The sequence below is a fragment of the Cherax quadricarinatus genome, chromosome 3 (genome assembly GCF_038502225.1).
Source record: "Cherax quadricarinatus isolate ZL_2023a chromosome 3, ASM3850222v1, whole genome shotgun sequence".
Classification (NCBI taxonomy): domain Eukaryota; kingdom Metazoa; phylum Arthropoda; class Malacostraca; order Decapoda; family Parastacidae; genus Cherax; species Cherax quadricarinatus.
The window spans coordinates 25,849,116-25,866,280 of NC_091294.1; the positions used below are offsets into that span (position 1 = coordinate 25,849,116).

A 17,165-nucleotide genomic window follows, 5' to 3' on the forward strand; every position below is an offset into this window, starting at 1 on the left:
ATTATGACCGGGAAAAGATTCTCTATCTTTTCATAAGAATTTTTTTTTTTTTTTTAAATTTGGCCGACCCTGAGAACAAGTCTCTGAGAGGGCCTGTCGACCCTCAAACGGTTAAGTGTAACATGCCAAAGCCCCTTGTATGCAGAGCATTATGGGCAGGCTTAAAATTAACTTAAGATTAACTAAGCAATTATATATTCAGTGGTAAACATTGTTGTAAACAGTTAACAATTAAGCACAAATGAGTAGTATTTCAAAGACAGGTCATATGGTCATTTACTGTGTTGCTGTGCATTCAGTAGATTGGAGTATTCTGTTAGATAATGTAATTGAAAATAACAAAGTTTGATTGGGTTACAGGTTAAACATTTATGAGATACAATTATTCAGTATTTATTTGGTTGTGAGTGAGTAAGTGATTTTTAAGAAGAGACTTGAATTTATAAACAGATAGTGTTTCTTTTATATTCACAGGTAGTGAATTCCAGATTTTTGGGTCTTTTATGTGCATTGAGTTTTTGCATAGTGTGGAATGGACACGAGGAACATCAAAGAGTGATCTGTGCCTTGTGTTATGGTCATGTGTTCTGTTGAGGTTGGTAAGGAGACGTTTGGGGGGGGTTTATATCCGAGTTAAGTGTTCTATGTATGTAGTAGGTACAATAATAGGTATGGATGTTTTGTATGGTGAGTAGGTTTAGAGTTTTGAATATTGGTGGAGTGTGCTGCCTGTAGTGGGAATTTGTTATCATTCTGACTGCAGCCTTTTGTTGGGTAATTAATGGTCTGAGATGGTTTATTGTTGTTGAGCCCCATGCACAAATTCCATAGGTGAGATAGGGGTAAATAAGTGAGTGATATAGGGCAAGGAGGGCTGACTGTGGAACATAGTACCGTATCTTCGATAGTATGCCTACGGTCTTGGAAATTTTCTTGGAAATTTGTTGTATATGTGTTTGAAATTTGAGTCTATTATCAAGGTGGATTCTTAAGAATTTTCCCTCTCTGAGCTTTGTGATAGGTGATTCGTTTATTATTATGTTAAGAGGGACATCTGTAGCTCTGTTTCCGAACTGAATGAAGTAGGTTTTGTCAATGTTGAGAATAAGTTTGTTAGTCCTCATCCAGGTAGATATTTTCTGTAATTCAGTATTCACAGCATTGGCTAGCATGACTGGGCTCGGGTGAGACAAGACGTATGTAGTGTCATCCGCAAATAGTGTGGGTTTGAGTAGTTGCGATGCATTTGGTAGGTCATTTATGTAAACGAGAAAGAGAAGAGGACCAAGGACACTTCCTGTGGGACACCAACTGTAATTGGCTGTGTGGAAGAGTTTGCTCCATTTGTGTACACATATTGGCTTCTGTTGCTGAGGTATGACTTTAGGTAGTTGAGGGAGTGCCTTCTTATACCATAGTGCGACAATTTTATGTGGAGCAAGTCGTGGTCAACTGTATCAAAAGCTTTACGTAAATCAATGAAGATTCCCAGTGGGACTTCTTTTTCTCTAGTGCAGTGTATATTTGTTCTACCACGTGTATAATAGCATCATGCGTATTTTTGTTAGGCCTGAACCCAAACTGACAGGGGTTGAGTATGTTGTGGGAGATAAGATGAGAATAGATTCGCTTATGAATTAATTTTTGAAGATTTTAGAGAGAGGGTGTAAGTTGGATATTGGCCTATAGTTATTCAAGTCTGTTTGGTCTCCTTTATGGATCGGGGTGACCCTCGCTATTTTGAGAACTGTAGGGAAGGTAGAGGATTCGATGGATTTGTTAAAGAGTGTTGCAATGATTGGTGACAGCACTTGCGACACTTTTTTGTATATAAAGGGTGGTAAGGTATTTAAATCTCCTGTCTTGTTTTTTAGTGTGTTGATGATAAGAGAGACTTCTGTTGGGTTAGTCAGAGCTAGGAACAGTGTGTTCGGGTAGTTGCCAGTGAGGTAGTCATTGGGTGGGGTATTTGAGCTTGGGATTTTATTGGCAAGGTTTTTTTCCTATGGTGGAGAAGAAATCATTGAGTCTGTTTGCTGTTTCTGTTGGTGGGAGTTGGGATTCATCTGGCTTTGTTAGTTCAATTGCACCATTTCATGATATCTTTTTTGTTTCTAGAATTTCTGATAGGGTTTTCCAGGTCTTTTTTATATCACCTTTTAAGTTGGATAATCTGTTCTCATAATACAATTTTATTGCTCTTCTTATCAGGCTGGTTAGGATTGACGAGTAACATTTTGTTTGGTCTCTGGTTATGTGACCCATTCTGTACTGTTTTTCGTAAAGGTGCTTTGTATTTATGGATTTGAGGATGCTGGGTGTTAGCCAGGGGCTGTTCAGTCTCTTACCTGTCATCTGTTTAGTTTTTTTAGGGCAGTGCTTGTTATAGAGGTATTGGGTCTTTTTTAGAAAATTATTAATGCTTTCGTCAATATCTTTATAGATTTCTAGCTCAGTGTGCCAGTCAATGTTTGTCACTGCTGTTGTGAAGTTATTAATGGCTGCCTCATTGTGAAGTCTGAAAGTGACTTTAGTAGTGTCTTGGGGTAATTTGCCTAGATTAGATATGAGGAAGGTAGGGTAGTGGTCTGTGGTATTATCTGTGATTATGCCTGATTTTAGAGGGGATATGGTGTTGGTCCAGATGTAGTCTAGTAGGGAAACACTAGTCTCTGTAATTCTTGTAGGTTTTGTTACTATTGGTAGCAGCAAGCAGTTACTCATAGTGTTTGTGAATTCAGTAACTTGTGGGTCCTGGTCTTGCAGGAGATTTATATTGAAGTCACCTGAGAGTAGTACGTGATCTTTGTTCATGTGTGCATCAGTTATCATACTTCCTAGGTTTTCACTAAAACGGCTAATGTTTGACTGTGGTACTCTGTAGATATTTATCACTGTGAGAGGTTTTTGTAGGTATTTGGATTTGAATTTAGCCTTTATATATTCCCCATGTTCATCCCTTGTGCAAGTACAGTGGACCCCCGCATACCGTTGGCATCACATAACGTTAAATCCGCATACCGATACATTTTATCGCTAAGATTTTGCCTTGCATACCGCTAAAAAACCCACTCAACGCTATTCGTCCGAGATGCGTCTAATGTGCGGCCTGAGCCAGCCTCACATGTTCCGCCGGTGGCATTGTTCACCAGCCAGCCTCCGCGGTAACATCCAAGCATACAATCGGAACATTTCGTATTATTAGTGTTTTTGGTGATTTTATCTGCAAAATAAGTGACCATGGGCCCCAAGAAACCTTCTAGTGCCAACCCTACAGGAATAAGGGTGAGAATTACTATAGAGATGAAGAAAGAGATCATTGCTAAGTATGAAAGTGGAGTGCGTGTCTCCGAGCTGGCCAGGTTGTATAGTAAACCCCAATCAACCATCGCTACTGTTGTGTCCAAGAAAACGCCAATCAAGGAAGCTGTTCTTGCCAAAGGTTCAACTGTGTTTTCGAAACAGAGATCGCAAGTGATGGAAGATGTTGAGAGACTCTTATTGGTGTGGATAAATGAAAAACAGATAGCAGGAGATAGCATCTCTCAAGTGATCATAAGTGAAAAGGCTAGGAAGTTGCATGAGGATTTAATTAAAAAAATGCCTGCAACTAGTGATGATGTGAGTGAAATTAAGGCCAGCAAAGGTTGGTTTGAGAGATTTAAGAAGCGTAGTGGCATACATAGTGTGATAAGGCATGGTGAGGCTGCCAGTTCGGACCACAAAGCAGCTTGAACATTAAAATGGTATAAAATACCGACAGGTTGTAGGTAAGACACATATGCAACAGTTAGGTATCTTTATTTTGAAACGTTTCGCCTACACAGTAGGCTTCTTCAGTCGAGTACAGAAAAGTTGATAGAAGCAGAAGAGACTTGAAGACGATGTAATCAGTCCATCACCCTTAAAGATTTGAGGTGGTCAGTCCCTCAGTCTGGAGAAGAGCATTGTTCCGAAGTCTGAAACAATATGTTTCAGACTTTGGAACAATGCTCTTCTCCAGACTGAGGGACTGACCACCTCAAATCTTTAAGGGTGATGGACTGATTACATCGTCTTCAAGTCTCTTCTGCTTCTATCAACTTTTCTGTACTCGACTGAAGAAGCCTACTGTGTAGGCGAAACGTTTCAAAATAAAGATACCTAACTGTTGCATATGTGTCTTACCTAACACACAAAGCAGCTGAAAAATATGTGCAGGAATTCAAGGAGTACATAGACAGTGAAGGACTGAAACCTGAACAAGTGTTTAATTGTGATGAAACAGGCCTGTTTTGGAAGAAAATGCCAAGCAGGACCTACATTACTCAGGAGGAAAAGGCACTCCCAGGACATAAGCCTATGAAAGACAGGCTTACTCTGTTGATGTGTTCCAATGCTAGTGGTGATTGCAAAGTGAAGCCTTTATTAGTGTATCACTCAAACTCCCAGAGCGTTCAGGCAAAAGAATATCCTCAAGGCTAATTTGTGTGTGCTGTGGAGGGCAAACAGTAAGGCATGGGTCACTAGGGACTTTTTCTATGACTGGTTACACCAAGCATTTGCCCCCAATGTGAAAAATTACCTAACTGAAAAGAAATTAGACCTTAAGTGCCTCCTGGTGTTAGACAGTGCCCCTGGTCATCCTACAGATGTGGCAGAGCGACTTTATGGGGACATGAGCTTTATTAAGGTGAAGCTTTTGCCTCCTAATACCACTCCTCTCCTGCAGCCCATGGACCAGCAGGTTATTGCAAACTTCAAAAAACTGTACACAAAAGCTCTGTTTGAAAGGTGCTTTGTAGTGACCTCAGAAACTCAATTGACTCTAAGAGAGTTTTGGAGAGAGCACTTTAATATCCTCAATTGTGTAAACCTTATAGGTAAGGCTTGGGAGGGAGTGACTAAGAGGACCTTGAACTCTGCTTGGAAGAAACTGTGGCCAGAATGTGTAGACCAAAGGGATTTTGAAGGGTTTGAGGCTAACCCTGGGAATCCTATGCCAGTTGAGGAATCCATTGTGGCATTGGGAAAGTCCTTGGGGTTGGAGGTTAGTGGGGATGATGTGGAAGAGTTGGTGGAGGAGGACAATGAAGAACTAACCACTGATGAGCTGCTAGATCATCTTCATCAGCATGAGGCCAGACCTGAGGAAACTGCTTCGGAGGAGGGGAGAGAGAAATTGAAGAAGTTGCCTACTTCAAAGATTAAGGAAATTTGTGGAATGTGGCTTAAAGTGCAAACCTTTTTTGATGACAATCACCCTAACACAGCTATTGCAAGCCGTGCTGGTGACTATTACACTGACAATGTTGTGAACCACTTTAGGAAAGTCATAAAGGAACGGGAGGTACAGGCCTCTATGGACAGATATGTTGTGCGACAGAAGTCCAGTGACTCTGAAGCTGGTCCTAGTGGCATTAAAAGAAGAAGGGAAGTAACTCCGGAAAAGGACTTGACACCTCAAGTCTTAATGGAAGGGGATTCCCCTTCTAAACACTAAGACTCTCTCCTCCTCCCATCCCATCAATCATCACCAGATCTTCAATAAAGGTAAGTGTCATGTAACTGTGCATGTCTTTTTCAGTTTGTGTGTATTAAAATTAATATTTCATGTGGTAACTTTTTTTTTCATACTTTGGGGTGTCTTGCACGGATTAATTTGATTTCCAATATTTCTTAAGGGGAAAATTCATTCGCATAATGATAATTTCGCATAACAATGAGCTCTCAGGAACGGATTAAAATCGGTGTGCGGGGGTCCACTGTATTAGTGATACATTCTAGTTGGTCTGAGTAGTATATAGCTGTGCCACCTCCTTGTTGATCTGGCCTACAGTTGTGTATGGCTGTGTAACCAGGAATGGCATAGACATCTGTAGTATCAGGCTTTAGCCAGGTTTCGGTGAGAGTAATGATGGACATACTGGCATGCAGGGAATTTAGTAATGCTATGAGGCCATCGTAATGTTTGCTTAAAGATCTCATATTGTAGTTAAGACAGTTATGTTGTTGTTGGCGGCTCTGAGAAGTGCCTTTGATTGTTCTGCTGTGTAGTAATTACAGTTACTGTTTGATTCATTTAACCCTTTCAGGGTCGACAGGCCCTCTCAGAGACTTGTTCTCAGGGTCGGCCAAATTTAAAAAAAAAAAAAATTCTTATGAAAAGATAGAGAATCTTTTCCCGATCATAATGACACCAGAAGTATGAAATTTTATGGAAAACTTACGGAATTATGCTCTTGCGAAGTTAGCAGTCTCGACGATGTTTACGCATCGGCGATTTTGCCCACTTTGAGCCCTATTTTTGGCCAATTCCAGTGTACTTGTCGACAAAAATCATAACTATTTCACTAGAACTCCATTTTTTCTATCGAATGAGTACAAGAAACCACGCATTTACCGATTTCAACTATCCAATACAGTGGTCAGAATTTAGCAATTTTGCCAATTTCACACAAATTTCAAAAGATGCCAATTTCCGAATAGGGTCCAGAATAAACAAGAAAGACATTCCTGGCACTAAAATAACATTTCCTCTGTTCATTAGTCATGTCCCCATGCCCCTCTTACATTCTTTTGCTTTCCACTTAGATTTTTTTTTTTTTTTTATCACACTGGCCGATTCCCACCAAGGCAGGGTGGCCCGAAAAAGAAAAACTTTCACCATCATTCACTCCATCACTGTCTTGCCAGAAGGGTGCTTTACACTACAGTTTTTAAACTGCAACATTAACACTCCTCCTTCAGAGTGCAGGCACTGTACTTCCCATCTCCAGGACTCAAGTCCGGCCTGCCGGTTTCCCCGAACCCCTTCATAAATGTTACTTTGCTCACACTCCAACAGCACGTCAAGTATTAAAAACCATTTGTCTCCATTCACTCCTATCAAACACGCTCACGCATGCCTGCTGGAAGTCCAAGCCCCTCGCACACAAAACCTCCTTTACCCCCTCCCTCCAACCTTTCCTAGGCCGACCCCTACCCCGCCTTCCTTCCACTACAGACTGATACACTCTTGAAGTTATTCTGTTTCGCTCCATTCTCTCTACATGTCCGAACCACCTCAACAACCCTTCCTCAGCCCTCTGGACAACAGTTTTGGTAATCCCGCACCTCCTCCTAACTTCCAAACTACGAATTCTCTGCATTATATTCACACCACACATTGCTCTCAGACATGACATCTCCACTGCCTCCAGCCTTCTCCTCGCTGCAACATTCATCACCCATGCTTCACACCCATATAAGAGCGTTGGTAAAACTATACTCTCATACATTCCTCTCTTTGCCTCCAAGGACAAAGTTCTTTGTCTCCACAGACTCCTAAGTGCACCACTCACCCTTTTCCCCTCATCAATTCTATGATTCACCTCATCTTTCATAGACCCATCCGCTGACACGTCCACTCCCAAATATCTGAATACATTCACCTCCTCCATACTCTCTAACTCCAGTCTGATATCCAATCTTTCATCATCTAATCTTTTTGTTATCCTCATAACCTTACTCACTTATTCACATTCAATTTTCTTCTTTTGCACACCCTTCCAAATTCATTCACCAATCTCTGCAACTTCTCTTCAGAATCTCCCAAGAGCACAGTGTCATCAGCAAAGAGCAACTGTGACAACTCCCACTTTATGTGTGATTCTTTATCTTTTAACTCCACGCCTCTTGCCAAGACCCTCGCATTTACTTCTCTTACAACCCCATCTATAAATATATTAAACAACCACGGTGACATCACACATCCTTGTCTAAGGCCTACTTTTACTGGGAAATAATTTCCCTCTTTCCTACATACTCTAACTTGAACCTCACTATCCTCGTAAAAACTCTTCACTGCTTTCAGTAACCTACCTCCTACACCATACACCTGCAACATCTGCCACATTGCATCCCTATCCACCCTGTCATACGCCTTTTCCAAATCCATAAATGCCACAAAGACCTCTTTAGCCTTATCTGAATACTGTTCACTTATATGTTTCACTGTAAACACCTGGTCCACACACCCCCTACCTTTCCTAAAGCCTCCTTGTTCATCTGCTATCCTATTCTCCGTCTTACTCTTAATTCTTTCAATAATAACTCTACCATACACTTTTCCAGGTATACTCAACAGACTTATCCCCCTATAATTTTTGCACTCTCTTTTATCCCCTTTGCCTTTATACAAAGAAACTATGCATGCTCTCTGCCAATCCCTAGGTACCTTACCCTCTTCCATACATTTATTAAATAATTGCACCAACCACTCCAAAACTACATCCCCACCTGCTTTTAACATTTCTATCTTTATCCCATCAATCCCGGCTGCCGTACCCCCTTTCATTTTACCTACTGCCTCACGAACTTCCCCCACACTCACAACTGGCTCTTCCTCACTCCTACAAGATGTTGTTCCTCCTTGCCCTATACACGAAATCACAGCTTCCCTATCTTCATCAACATTTAACAATTCCTCAAAATATTCCCTCCATCTTCCCAATACCTCTAACTCTCCATTTAATAACTCTCCTCTCCTATTTTTAACTGACAAATCCATTTGTTCTCTAGGCTTTCTTAACTTGTTAATTTCACTCCAAAACTTGTTCTTATTTTCAACAAAATTTGTTGATAACATCTTACCCACTCTCTCATTTGCTCTCTTTTTACACTGCTTCACCACTCTCTTAACATCTCTCTTTTTCTCCATATACTCTTCCCTCCTTGCATCACTTCTACTTTGTAAAAACTTCTCATATGCTAACTTTTTCTCCCTTACTACTCTCTTCACATCATCATTCCACCAATCGCTCCTCTTCCCTCCCGCACCCACTTTCCTGTAACCACAAACTTCTGCTGAACACTCTAATTTTTATTCTCACAAAAAAATAGAAGACTTACTGTTATGCAGACTATTGCATTGGTGTAGAAATGGTGTAAATATTATCAGCGCACTTGTGAAAGAATATTAGACTCACCAGTTGACGTGTATTGGACGAATAGCATGATTTGTTTACTTTTGAACTTTGGTAAAAATCGAACATTTCTGCTACTTGAGCGCAATTTCAAGGTAGTTTTCTTTGTAAAAGCCAGTCAAAATCATCTCAATTTCTGTAATATGTTTTCCATTCTATAAAATGAGACCAGGAAAACTAAAATACAACAATAAATACCATACGAAAATACAGTGCAAAGTCGCTGTTTTAATCCAAAAACACGGTCAAAGTTTTTTTTTTTCTCATTAAGCACTGTGTGCTGCAGGATTTTTTTATACTGTACTGTGCACACTGACTACATAGACCCATTCTTTCATATGTAGGCCTACCAGCTTTCTCTCACTAGATTTGAGGGCGCTAGAATTTAGGCGTACTAGTACGTCAAAAACCCTGGTGCGTAAGCCGTACTACTACGGCCGAAACCCTGAAAGGGTTAAGTCATTCAATAAGAGGTTGGTATCAGGATCAATGCTTGTAATCATAAGATTTATAGTGAATCTATAGTTAGAATTAAGTATAAGACAAAGTAAATATTCTAAAGGTAAAAAATAGCACCTGAATTATTTTAACAAAAGTGAAAATATGAGCTAAGGTAGTTCTTTAAAGCTAAAATAAAGGAGACAATATAAAAGGGACTAAAATAATTTGTGGTGAACATAAATAAAGTGATGATCAAATAAAGGAACTTGGGAATATAATAGTTGGTAGTTCTTTAAAGGTAGTTCTCTAAAGTTAAAATAAAGGAGAACATATAAAAGGGAATAATATAAGTTGTGGTGAACAAATAAAGTGGTAATGAAATAAATGAGCTGGGGAATATAATGGCAAAATAGTGAACTTATTACACTTTAGCACCTGAGAATAGCACCTTGATAATTTTAACAATTGTGAATATATGAACTAAGGTAGTTATATAAAGCTAAAATAAAGGAGAAAATATATAAGGGACTTAATTAAGTAATGGTAAACAAAGTTCAATGGACAGATAGTCACTATGATATAATATTGATTTGGGAGTAAGATCTGATTTGTAATGTATAATAAGTTGAGCAATTAATTGCACTATAAAAAGTAAAAAAATATGAGGTAGTTGGTACTAGCTAGCAAAAGATAGTTTTGGGACTCGCACAATAATGTAATTGGAATATACACTAATTACACACACAATATAAAAGGGACTAAAAAAGTAGTGGTAAACAGTATTAAATGGACAGGTAGTAATCATGAATAACATTAATTTGGAGTAAGATTTGATTTGCAACACAAAATTATGAGCAATTAATAGCAATAAAAAGTAAAAAGTATTTGAGGTAGCTGGTATTAGCTAGTAAAAGAAAAAAATAATAATGCAATAGTAACGTACACTATATGCACCACACGTATATATGTGTTGACACTTATCTAATCTGTTACAGAAATGTCAGCTTTTCTAAGGAAGGTAGAGAAATCATGTTCATTTGAGATGGTATATTGTTGTCCTGTTGATGTTTTCCTTACTAGTATTTTCCCATCTCGAGTGAAACATTGATGTAATTTGTTTTCCTGTTTAAGTTTTCTCAACCTGGACAGAAGGTTTTGACGTTTTCTCGTTAGACACTTGTTGATGTACACTCCATTTTTCATTGTAATTGGTGATTTAATTAAGTCTTTTCTTTTATCAAATGAATGAAGTCTGATCATAATACGTACTGTGTTTTCTACCATGTTTTCCTAGCAAACGTGTTTCTTTGATTTCATTGTTTTGGACGATTACTTTCATGTGGTCCTGTATTATCCTGATAGCAGTTTCTTTGCACTGTTCTTGGGTTATGTCACTAGGAATGTGTGGGCTGTTTATTATAACTGCATCAGACAACTTACCTTGTTCAGTTTTGTCGTCTTGGAAATCAAGGTATTCATTCAGTCGATTGTGCATGTTCTGATTCCAGTCCTTGATTGCTTCTTCAGCCTTCATATTTAGGGTTGTTATTTGCTCAGTGTGACTGGCTATAGCTGTTTCCAGAGTATTTTCTGTGTCAGCACTTCCCGATGTAATCTTCTCTTCAAGGTTTTGGATCTTGTTCTCGAGGTTGGTTATCATGGATTCTCGTTGCTCAAGTGTTGCTTTAATATCTTTGATTTCGCTTTCTAGAGCGATGATGTAGTCCCTGATATTGTCAGGAATAATCATACCTGAGTTATCATGGGTGAATCCTTTGAAGGGAGTGGAGTTGGAGGGGGAGTCAGCCATGTTTGTTGTTGTTGTTCCCTGGATGGTGGTGGTGAGGGGGGTTGATGATACACCGGCTTCCTGCTTGGTAGACAAGTTGAGTTCTGGGGTCCTTGGTGTTATTCTTTTCTTACTGCTGTTGTTTCTTCTGTGATATCCTTTCATAGTATCACTAGAGTAGATACTGTGTAGCTATGGCAGAGAAGGCTTGATTTCCCTGAGCTTGGGTTAAGTGATTGTCTGGCAGTGGAGGCAGTGTTTGGGTTAGCAGGGCTGTCTTCCTTAGATCTTCTATTTTGTCAAGATTTGGGTTGCATTCTTAGTATTCTTGGGTCATTTTGTGGTCTACGTGGGTTCATGTAGTTGTACCTTCAATTAGGCCATCACAAGCTTTGATGAGTGATGGTTTCTTGAAGAATAAGAACTGGTAGGATGCCGCTGCTGCCGCTGAGGTACTACGTAATGTGTTTTCCATTCTATCAAATGAGACCAAGAAAACGAGAATACAACCATAAATACTATACAAAAATAGACCACAAAGTCGGCATTTTAATTAAAAAAAACGGTTGGAGTTTTTTCTCATTATGCACTGCGTAGTCCAAGATTTTTTTTATATGGTGCACACTGACCACACAGACCCATTGACCCATTCTCTCACATGTAGACCTACCAACTTTCTCCTGCTTGATTTGAAGCCACTAGAATTTATGAGTACACCTACCATCTGACTTACGACCGAGTTCGGTTCCGAGAAACCGGTCGTAAGCCGAAATAGTCGTAAGTCGAACTTTACTACTGAATATCAACATCACATTTTTGTAATGACTTTATTTTATTGTTTTATTTAGGTATTTCATGTTTTACTTTATTTTATGCTGTTAGTACTGTATTTTATACTGTAAGGTTTAGGATAAACACTGTGTACAACACAAATAGTTGTTTATTTTCCAGAAATTTGGCAAAAAAAAACACGGTCGTAAGTCGAGTAGTCGTAAGTCGAGCAGGTCGTAAGTCGGATGGTAGGTGTATATATATGTCAAACACGGTACCTCGTAAGATGTATATATACGACCGAAACTGTCAAAGGGTTAACTCTTTGACTGTTTCAGCCATATATATACATCTTATGAGCCAGTGTTTTTGACGTATTTATACTCCAAATTTCTAGCAGCTTCAAATCAAGCAGGAGAAAGCTGGTAGGCCATGTGAGAGAAAAAAAACTCCAACCGTGTTTTTGGATTAAAACACTGACTTTGAGGTGTATTTTTGTATAGTATTTATGGTTGTATTCTCATTTTCTTTGTCTCATTTGATAGAATGGAGGACATATTACTGAAATAATGATGATTTTGATTGGTTTCACGATGAAAAGGACCTTGAAATTGAGCTCAAAGTAGCAGAAATGTTCGATTTTTTGCCAATGTTCAAGAGTAAATAAATGACCTCATTGTCCAATAAGTGTCCAACTAGGCACTAATGGATTGACATTATTTATACAATTATTACAATAATACTGTAGTCTGCATAACAGTAAATCTTCTATTTTTTGTGTGAATAAAAGTTCAAAATAGAAAGCAAGAGTAATATAAGAGGGGCCTGGAGATGTGACTGATGAACAGAGAAAATGTTATTTTAGTGCCAGGAATGTCTGCATTATTCATTCTGGACCCTATTTTGAAACTGACATCTTTTTTAATTTGTGTGAAATTGGCCAAATTGCCAAATTCTGACCTCTTTATTGAGTAGTTGAAATCAGTAAATGGGTGGTTTCTTGTACTCATTCGATAGAACAAGTGGAGTTCTAAACGAATAGCTATGAGTTTGGTCGACTGGAACAGTGAAATTGGCTGAAAATAGGGCTCAAATTGGGCGAAATCACCGATGCGTAAATATCGCCGAGATTGCTAACTTCATGGGAGCGTAATTCCGTAAGCTTTCAATCAAATTTCGTACTTTTGGTGTCATTACTATCAGGAAAAGATTCTGTATCATTTCATAAGATTTTTTTTTTTTTTTTTAAATTCTTCAACACTGTGAGCAAGTTTATGATCCAGGGATCTTGACAGTCAAAGGGCTAAAACTATGCATGGATCCTGCCTCTGGCACTTCACTGTGTAGGTTATTCCACTTCCCAATAACTCTAAGGCTAAATCAGCATTTCCTAACTCATCTATGTTTTTAACTTCTAGCTCTGCTCTTGTGACCATGAGTCCCACCATGAGTCTGTTCGTCTCGGTATTTTGTATGTTATCATCATGTCACCCCTGAGCCTTGTCCTCTAATACCATCAGGTTTACCTTCTTTGGCCTCTCTTCATAGCTCATACCCTTTAACTTCAGAACTAGTCTTGTTGCAGACCTTTGACTTTTTTCCAGACTCTTAATTTTTTTTTAACACATCAGCTATCTCCCACTGAGGTAGAGTACCCCAAAAAAGAAAGAAATGCTTTCACCATCATTCACATATAATCACTGTCTTTGCAGAGGTGCCCAGATACAACAGTTCAGATGTCACTCCACATAGCCAATATCCCTTACTGGTGTTGCATACTCCAAGATGGGTGTGACATTGGCTGGATATAGTGTTGTGAATAACTCCTTGTTGGTGATCCTGAAAGTTACCTTTAGATTTACCAGTCTTGTGTTTCCTTCAGAGATTATTCAGATGATGTGTGACTCAGACAACATACTCATTGAGGGAAAAGTGTTGTCATGGATTTGAGGGAAAAGTGCTGTTATGGATTTGAGGGAAAAGTGCTGTCATGGATTGAGGGAAAAGTGCTGTCATGGATTGAGGGAAAAGTGCTGTCATGGACTGAGGGAAAAGTGCTGTCATGGATTTGAGGAAAAAGTGCTGTTATAGATTGAGGGAAAAGTGCTGTCATGGTTTGAGGGAAAAGTGCTGTCATGGATCGAGTAATGGCTCACAGACAGGAAACAGAGGGTGTCCATAAATGGGGTTAACTCCGAGTGGGAATCTGTAACAAGTGGCATTCCACAGGGATCAGTCTTGGGCCCGTTGTTGTTTATAATATATATCAATGATCTTGGTGAGGGAATTACTAGTGAAATGAACAGATTCGCTGATGACACAAAGATAGATAGGATAATTGATTCAAACATAGATATCAGGGAACTTCAGGAGTATTTAGACAAACTCAATACCTGGTCAGAAAAGTGGCAGATGCAGTTCAGTGTAGATAAATGTAAGGTTCTGAAGCTCGGGAGTCTTCACAACCCTAGGACTTGTAAGCTAAATAATGTAGAAGTTAGCCATACAGATTGCTAAAAGGACTTGGGGGTTATGATAAGCAGCAACCATAAACCAAGACAGCAATGCCTAAGCGTACATAATAAGGCAAACAGATTACTGGGATTTATATCAAGAAGCGTAAGCAGCAGAAGTTCAATGGTTATATTACAGCTTTACACATCATTAGTAAGGCCTCTCCTAGATTATGCAGCTCAGTTCTGGTCTCCATATTACAGAATGGACATAAATTCGTTAGAAAACATTCAGCGTAGAATGACTAAATTAATACATAGCATTAGAAATCTTCCATATGAAGAAAGATTGAAGACCTTTAAATTACATTCACTTGTTAAACGAAGAATGAGGGGAGACATGATCGAAGTGTATAAGTGGAAGATGGGTAGTAATAAAGGGGATATTAATAAGGTCTTGAGGATATCTCTCCAAGAGAGAACCCGCAGTAATGGACTTAAATTAGACAAGTTTAGATTTAGAAAGGACATAGGAAAGTATTGGTTGATGAGTGGAACAGTCTACCTAGTTGGGTTATTGAGGCTAGGACTTTGGGTAGTTTCAAATTTAGGTTGGATAAATACACGAGTGAGAGGGGTTGGATTTGAGTGGGACTTGCATATGAGTGGATAGTTTTTTTTTACAAGTTGGCCATCTCCCACTGAGGCAGGGTGACCCAAAAAGAAAGAAAATACTTTCATCAGCATTCAACACTTTCACCTCACTCACACATAATCACTGTCCCCCTGTATTCGATAAATCCGGTATTCGATGCATTTTAACGCAAAAATTTCGCCTCGGTATCCGATCGAAAACCCGGTATGTATTTGATACGAGACGTGTCCACGTGTGGCCTGAACTGCCCCGTGTGTGCCAGTGTTTACAAGCCAGCCAGTGTGCTCACATCTAAGGATACATTCGGTACATTATCATTGTTTTTGGTGCTTGTTTCTGCAAAATAAGTTACCATGGGCCCCAAGAAAGCTTCTAGTGCCAACCCTGTGGTAAAAAGGGTGAGAATTGGTATGGAAATTAAGAAAGATTTTGAAGGGTTTGGGGCTAACCCTGAGAGGCCTATGCCAGTTGTGGAATCCATTGTGCCTGCTTCAAAAATTAAGGAAATTTGTGCACAGTGGGTTGAACTGCAAACCTTTATGGATGAAAATCACCCTAACACAGCTATTGCAAGCCGTGCTGGTGACTATTACAATGACAATGTTGTGGCCCAATTTAGACAAATCGTAAAGGAACGGGAGGTACAGAGCTCTATGGACAGATTTGTTGTGCGACAGAGGTCCAGTGACTCTCAAGCTGGTCCTAGTGGCAATAAAAGAAGGGAAGTAACCCCAGAAAAGGACTTGCTACCTCAAGTCCTAATGGAAGGGGATTCCCCTTCTAAACACTGACACCATCCACACACTTCCCTCCTCCCATCCCATCAATCATCACCAGATCTTCATTAAAGGTAAGTGTCAATTATTCTATTGTTAATGTTGTTATTGTAATTATTTTATTGCATTAAACTTAATATTTCATGTGGTAAAATATTTTTTTTCATACTTTTGGGTGTCTTGCACAGATTAATTTGATTTCCATTATTTCTTATCGGGAAACTTGATTCGCTTTTCGATATTTTCGGTATTTGATGAGCTCTCAGGAACGGATTAATATCAAATACCAGGGGTCCACTGTACATATAAAGATACACAACATATCCCTCCAAACTGCTAATATCCCGAACCCCTCCTTTAGAGTGCAGGCATTGTACTTCCCACTTCCAGGACTCAAGTCCAGCTATATAAAAATAACCGGTTTTCCTGAATCCCTTCACTAAATATTACCCTGCTCACAATCCAACAGATCGTCAGGTCCCAAATACCATTCGTCTCAATTCACTCCTATCGAACACGCTCATGCATGGGTGCTGGAAGTCCAAGCCCCTTGCCCGCAAAACCTCCCTTGAGTAGCATTGAAAATTGGCTGCTTTCTCACTACTACTACTACTATGCACCTCTCCTTCCGACAGTATTTAAGTCTCCGCACTGTCGCTTGGTCTTCAGATAGTTCCTTACTATGGAACTGAACTTCTCCAGGCTGAGGGACTGACAACCTCAAATCTACGACTTTAAGGGTGATGGACTGATTACATCGTCTTCACATCTCTACTGTTCCTGCCTACTTTCTGTATTCGACTGAAGAAGCCTACTGTGTAGGCGAAACGTTTCGGAATAAAGCTGCCTAACTGTTGCCTATGTGTCTTACCTAACAACGTAGATCTATGTTTGGACAGTTAATGGGTTAAAGTGCAGGCATTGTACTTCTCACCTCCAGGAGTCAAGTCTGGCTAACTGGTTTCCCTGAATCCCTTCACAACAGCTCATCAGGTCCCAAATACCAAGCGAGGGGCTTGGACTTCCAGCAAGCATGTGTGAGCGTGTTAGATAGTGAATGAAGACAAATGGTTTTTGGGACCTGACAAGCTGTTGGAGTGTGAGCAGGGTAATATTTTGTGAAGGGATTTCAGGGAAACCGGTTAGCCAGACTTGACTCCTTGAAATGGGAAGTACAATGCCTGCACTTTAAAGGAAGGGCTTGGAATATTGGCAGTTTGGAGGGACTTCTAAATTGTCGTATCTGAGTGCCTCTGCAAAGACAGTGATTATGTACGAGTGAGGTGAAAGTGTTGAATGATGAAAGTATTTTCTTTTTGGGGATTCTCTTTCTTT

General features: G+C 39.5%; 1 protein-coding gene across 1 annotated transcript in view; it reads left to right on the plus strand.

The window, feature by feature from the left end:
- The window catches only part of LOC128706529 (survival of motor neuron-related-splicing factor 30-like), a 64,364-nt gene that overhangs the window by 34,407 nt on the left and 12,792 nt on the right, over positions 1-17,165 (plus strand). The gene's annotated exons all lie outside the window — the stretch shown is intronic.